Source organism: Clarias gariepinus, chromosome 2 (assembly GCF_024256425.1).
Source record: "Clarias gariepinus isolate MV-2021 ecotype Netherlands chromosome 2, CGAR_prim_01v2, whole genome shotgun sequence".
Lineage (NCBI taxonomy): Eukaryota > Metazoa > Chordata > Actinopteri > Siluriformes > Clariidae > Clarias > Clarias gariepinus.
In genome coordinates this window covers 18,102,436-18,109,141 of record NC_071101.1, presented here as the reverse complement: position 1 = coordinate 18,109,141, position 6,706 = coordinate 18,102,436, and positions in this window count along the sequence as shown.

The window sequence follows — 6,706 nt, the reverse complement described above, 5'->3', positions numbered from 1 at the left end:
ACTTTTTTCCCCACAAATCAGACTTCATCCTGTCACCAGTTTACTGGTATATAATTGATAATCAAAGTTGATGTATTGTTTTTATGGCTGTTTGCTGTACATGTATATACATAACAATAATCTGTACTTTATAACCTGTTGGTAAGCATTTTAAACCACTAATAAACACATATAATAAAAAATGAATGAAAACTAATGAAAACTCTCATTCACAAGATGATTATAAAAATGAAGAAAAACATATTGTGTTTTAACATTTTTTCCTGGTCGTTTTATGTTAGGTGTCCGGTTACATTTTTCTGACCCTGAAATAAGCTCTGTCCCCAGACACAACAGGTCTGCCAAGCGCTGCCCTTAGAAAGGAAATCACAAGGCATGCCAATTTCCAACAGAGGTAATGAGGTCATTTTTGGGGAGATTAAATGACTGAGACGTCTTTCACAATCAATTGCTCTTAACCTGACAGTGAGCAGAGGACATCTTTAAACTCTTTATTATATTTTAAATCCTATACTTCACAGTTTCTGTTAAATGACTTCCTATATTTAAACTTGGAGATATGTTTAAGGCAATGTTTTCTCATTGTCTGGAAAATAGAGTCACACACACAAAACTTCAGACATTATTTTGGACTCAACTTTCCTCCAATGCAGATGCAAATTAGAAGCAAACAGACGCAAAGGCAAACATTTTGTCAGTTGTGATTACGGGAACAAAGCATTTCCATTCATAGCACAAATCTCATGTAGGTGATCATTTCACAGAAAATGTAGGAAACATAATATAGCACAAGTTAAAAAGTCAGTCAAAAAGTTATGGAAGTCTTCATAATCTTTAACCACTGATTGATTTAACAACTGGAGTTGAAGTTGCGACATGTATGTCCTATTATCAATAAAGTTAAGTTAAAGTTAATTTGAATGTTTTGCCAGAGCCTGCCTTTACATGCTGAAATCAGTCAAGTGTCAGTAAAGAAGCATCCGAAATATCACATACTGCTGCCTCTGGATATAAAGTAAAAACAAATGAGATGCATTTAAATTCCTATAGTGTGTTTTCATGGGATTGTGTATATGTACACTGGTGCGTCTCTCACTCAGTATTTCTAGATGGGAGGCTGAGGTGAGCCCGAGGCTGCTGGCTGACATGAGTAGAGTGTGGTGGGAGTAAAATTAATGCCTACGGGTATAATAGTAATCCTCTAACCCTCACCACACCACCCCCAGCCCAATTCCTTCTGTGCAACAGGCAGCAAAATATTTTTACTCTACTCATAAATCATTATATATTAATATTTCACTTCTACAATTATGCTCCATTTTTAAATACAGCGAATTGTCTGGGGTTCTTATATGTGTATTTTGTATGCCATGCCATGAATCATGACCTTTATAGTTTATTGTATTATGCTTTATTTAACTAATAAATCTCCAAAACATTTTACAGTTAGAAATATTCGCTTTTTCTAAATCTTTTTCCTGTGTAAGTGTTATTAGTTTTCATGCCGCAGTGATTTATGGTGAATAATTTTATGCAAATTTATATATCACCTACTATTTTATACTATTTATCTAGACTACTTTTCCTCCCCATCATAATCAAATTCCTTATTACTTGTATTGACTTTATGCTTAATATTTTATCTACTGCTTAATACTAGTTTATATTATTTGAATTTTATTTTATAGTACTTCATAATAATTTATACTGCTTTATATAACTATTATTTATGGCACTTCTACTAAAAATATACCCACATCATATTTGATAGTTATTAATTAACTATATACAATATAAAACCTGGGCTATATAAGTTATATAGATGTAGGTTATATATAGATATATAAAAACCTCCAAACCAATGACATATCCATGGCACCGCTCACCTCCAGGAGACGGGCTTAGGGTTAGGCTGCGTGCATGGGGTGTGCATGCTTTCCCTTTGCTTGGTGAATTTCTTCCAGGTACTACAGTCTAAAGTCATGTAGTGTTATCTGACTGGCATTGCCAAATTGTACATAGTGTAAGTTCTGTAAGTGTACCCTGCCTACCTTGTTCACTGAGTTCCCTGAGCTAGGCTCTAGGCACTAGTTTCCACATTAAATGTCAGCAATCATTTCATAAATTGATTGTTTTGCACTAAAACATGAAGAATTATGACTACACTGTATGATGTGTCTGCCATGACCTCAGAGTTTCTGTCTACTTCACTCTGATTCATGACTGAGAAACCATGCAAGTTCTTTGGATCATTGTAGTTCATCCACCGGTTGTAAAGATCAGAGGAGGAAGAAAAAAAAGAGACGCAAGCCAGTGAAATTTAGCCAAATATTTATATTCATATGTATTTTAATAATATGAAAAAAAAGACATGCAAGTCAACCAAGATAGCCAAAGATTTATATTTATATGGGTTCTAATAATAGTCATTGTTACAAATCAGTTTTACTTAAATCATAAACAAGTAAACTGAGAGCAACAAACTGGCAAGAATAATTCTATAATGGAATGAGGATGAAAACATGTAACCCTTTATTTATTTTGTGCATGAATTTACTTGTGGAAACCTGTAGATTTTTCCATGTCTTTTTCCATGTACCACACATAAGAACATAAAAAATAAATAAAAAAGGGAATAGTTCACAAAAATGAAATAGAGAAAAACACAAACAGGTTTGACTTGCCACATTATTACTTTGCCTTCACATTTCTCCCATGGCAGGCTAATTACACTTTAAATATGACTCTCACAGGCAATCATTACAAACTTTTTGACATCTACCTTATGAACGGTGATCTGTGTGTGTAACAACCGACCTAGCATGGTTCTGATGTTGTCTCTTAAAGCTATTAAGGAGATGTAATATACTCTGATTGACAAGTGTGGAGCGGGGGATGCAGGTATGCTGTGAACTTCTGATCGACTCTGACAGTTGGCGACACACAGCCCTAAGTGTCTGTCAGGGTTAAACACAAAAAGAAAGAGAAAGAAACGGGTTTAGTAAAACAAGTTGTACATATTTTAAACTTGTTATGATTAGCAGTTTGTAAGATGCCAAGAGCTCATCTAGACTTATTGTACCACTTTTTGTACCCATGGCTGTCATTGTGTTTCTTTACTTTCTCATATAAAACCCGTTATTGCATAAGACAACTATAAAAAAATTTTATTTTTATCAAAAATGACTCAAAAGCACAGAATTTTTAGCTGGTGTCATAAAAGTACCCAAATTCTTTAATTAAAAGTGTAAGTAAATAAATTCCCTACTTAGTTTATAAAATTTCCTGCTATATTTACTTCAGTGGAAAAATGTAAGTAAAAACTCTTTCATCTAAATAAAAAATGAAAAATTACAGGAAGAATTCACCAAAGAAAAAGATGACTGTCTAAAAACAGAATTAAGTTATTGATTATAAATCAACGCCCCTTTTACTATTAGCTATTATTAGCTTCATTTCCAATCTCTCCAATGTTAGCTGGCATGATAATAACTTTAATAAATATACAGTAATACATAAAAAAGTGCTACTGTAAAAGCTACCTGCCACAATAGAGATGAAATTAAAGTACAGACTTTTAAAAAAATATATAGTAAGTAAAACTCAAAAGTGTTTTCACTTACTTACCAACTATACCGCTTTACTCTGTATTCAAGATCGCAAGGGCCTGGAGCCCATCCCAGGAAACTTAGAGCACAAAGGCGGGGTTCACCCTGGACAGGGTGCCAATCCATCGCAGGGCACACGCACACTTCAGGCAATTTGGGAACGCCTAATTAGCTTAATCTGCTGGTCTTTGGAAGGAAACTTACCAAGTACAGGGAGAACATGCAAATTCCATGCACACAGAGACAGGAATCGAGCCCGGACGGTAATCGAACCTGATCTTGGAGGTGCAAGGCAACAGCACTAACCACTACACCACCGCGCCGCCCCAAAAGTGTCCTTTGAAAAGAAAAAAGTGGCATTGTTCTTCTTTAAAGTGTTCCTGTAGAAATTTATTTCCACATATTTAATTTGGCACAAGTTGTTCTGCCAGACACACTTTCTGACACAACCCCTCTATTTTATCTAGTCTTGGGAATTGCACAAGACTTACAGGAACTGTTTTAGTGCACTGGCTGGGAATTAAACCCAAGATTTCCATGTGGTACAGTAGGCAAGGGTACCACTAACCCACCAAAGTCCAGAAACTCAATTAATGTCCAGATACATAAAATAGAGTTAAGTACAGTAACAAAGTCACTGTACTTTGCTACTTCCCACATCTGTTTAGCATTCCCTTGTACCTCCAACTGAAAAGAATTCTTGTAAAGATGCAAATTAGTTTATCAAAAAAAAAAAAAAAACCCAGTTGTGGTTTTTTCCGTTATCAGATTATTTTGTCTAAGTAAACAGGAACCATGTAATTTTGTGCAAACCCGCCTCATGTGCACAATTAAAGTTATTATACAGACGTTGGTGTAACAGATCATGATCTGGGTAAAGATTGTGTAAAAGCATTTTTACTCAAGCAAAAGCCTTTGGGGCCTCTCGAAACCTTTAGTAAATAATACTGGTGAGATGTGCCAAACCCTCCACTGAGGCAGAGTTCAAATGAAAATCCTCTAAATTTGATTCCCTCAAGCATCTTCACAGCCTTGAATTTTGACACAGAAGGAAACTTGTCGAATGATACCTGTCTCATGATCTGTGTAAATCAGCCACATTGTTAGAAAAACTGCATAGATTAATTAAACGGTTAAGATGTGATTATTTGTTGACAGGCTGAATAATGCTTCGTGTGAAAACCACTAAAATAAATAGAGCACATAATCTCTGACATTAGTATCATGCTGATAGTGACTGTAACAACTGCAATCTGAACTAAAGTGTAGTTTTGGACTGTGTGTAAACTCTGCCTTACCTGCATTCTGTATTGATGTGATAGGTCTTTAGGCTGTCAGCATGACTTCTCAAAAACATCTGGTATTCAAGAACTGCATATTTTTTGGTAGAAGAATGATCCTTAAACGTTTTTCTCATGGAAGATTTGTAAAAATTAATTAAAAGTTTATTTGTATAAATCCATATTCTAGGACTAAAGGAGAAGATTTTATTGTTAAAGGTGTTTCATTTATTATTGTGTGTCATTTATTGTAGCTTAATTGCAAGTATGCTCACAGTTCAATAGTGACATTCACATTGCAGAAATAGTTTAGTGAGGTTTGACATGGGAATTTGCATTGTTGTCTAAAGACACAACTATTTGAGCTTGGGCTTCAGGTTGAAGGAAAAACTATCATTCTTCAGTGTTTAGTGGGGGTCTGGACCTCTGGACTATAATGAGAACAATGGATCCAGATAGATAAGCGCATATTATGCAAAAACCATCTTCTGCAAACCATTTAAACCTGGTAAGTAGTAAACATATATTCCATCAACTGTAAAATATATTGTTATGTTATTATTTATTTTATCGTCTAAGCTATTTGTTTGGGGTGTTACATTTGCAATTCAGTGAACAGTATTTTACAAAGCTTAAGCTAAATAAAATAGTATTGAAAGCTATGTGGTGAAGCAATGTGCAATGGAGAGAAAGAATGAGGGTCACATCATGCATGATAGAAAAAACGCTATAAAAAGCTTACAGAAAATGTCTTCACTTAAGGTATCTCTAAAGTGCAATTACCTTCAGAACCTTTAGGGTTCGCAACATTGTCTACCCAAAACACAACATTGCAACTATAGATTGTTTTGAAGATTCACCTATCTGATTGATGTACGTTCGTGGTCTCCTGACTGAAGAATGAGACAAACAGCTTCCCGCACACATGTCTCTCTTGTCACTTGTGCATGTCTTGATTGTTGTAACATTATTTTTCTGTTTAATTTAATTTCTAAATAGTACATTATGGCTCCCAAAGGCAGCAAAACCAGAGTTACTTATAGCATGGACATATAGAACAGGGTTCAAGTATTGCTGATGTAGCTGAGGTTGAGGTTAATTGCAGAGCAGTAAAGGATTAAGCACAGAATTAAATCAGCTAAAGGATAAAGGAAGGTTATAGTGCTTTGTAGCAGATACCTGCAACCGTAATAACCAACTACTTAGATGATAACTGTTGTATAAATAACCCTGTTTTTGTATTTATGCTTGGAGGCAAGCAAGGAAGACGGAATGATTGATGTTTGACAGGGGTAAATCTTGTTACAAACGTTTGTGCTATACGTCACGAAGGGGTTATTCGGGTGTTATGTATCACCGCTGGCAGATAGAAGGTAAAAAACAGATTTTTTTAGTTATAGAATTCTGAAGAGAAACCTTACATTTAGGACTCGAAATGAGAACTTTCTTATTCCTTATCAAATTCAAACAACATTTTAAAATAAAAGTGTCAACAGTTGGTGTTTTGGCCAGTAGATGTCAGGGCTTTACTAATGCAGCAGTACAGTACAGTACAGTATGTCTCAATGGTAAGCATTCCAAAGAGGTATATTTAAGCACTGCTTAACCTAGCTAGCTAGCTATATATAAAACGTGCATTTAAAAATGATTCTTATTTAAATTGAAAACTACTCAAGACAGTAAGCCGAAACGAATGTCTGTCTGCTGCACTTTATGTATAGTCATGCAAAGAGCAAATTTCAGTGGTAGTGAGTCTGACATGACTTGGAGCAGTTTATGGAAATCATGCAGAAGAGGTAAAATATTGGGCATGTTGTT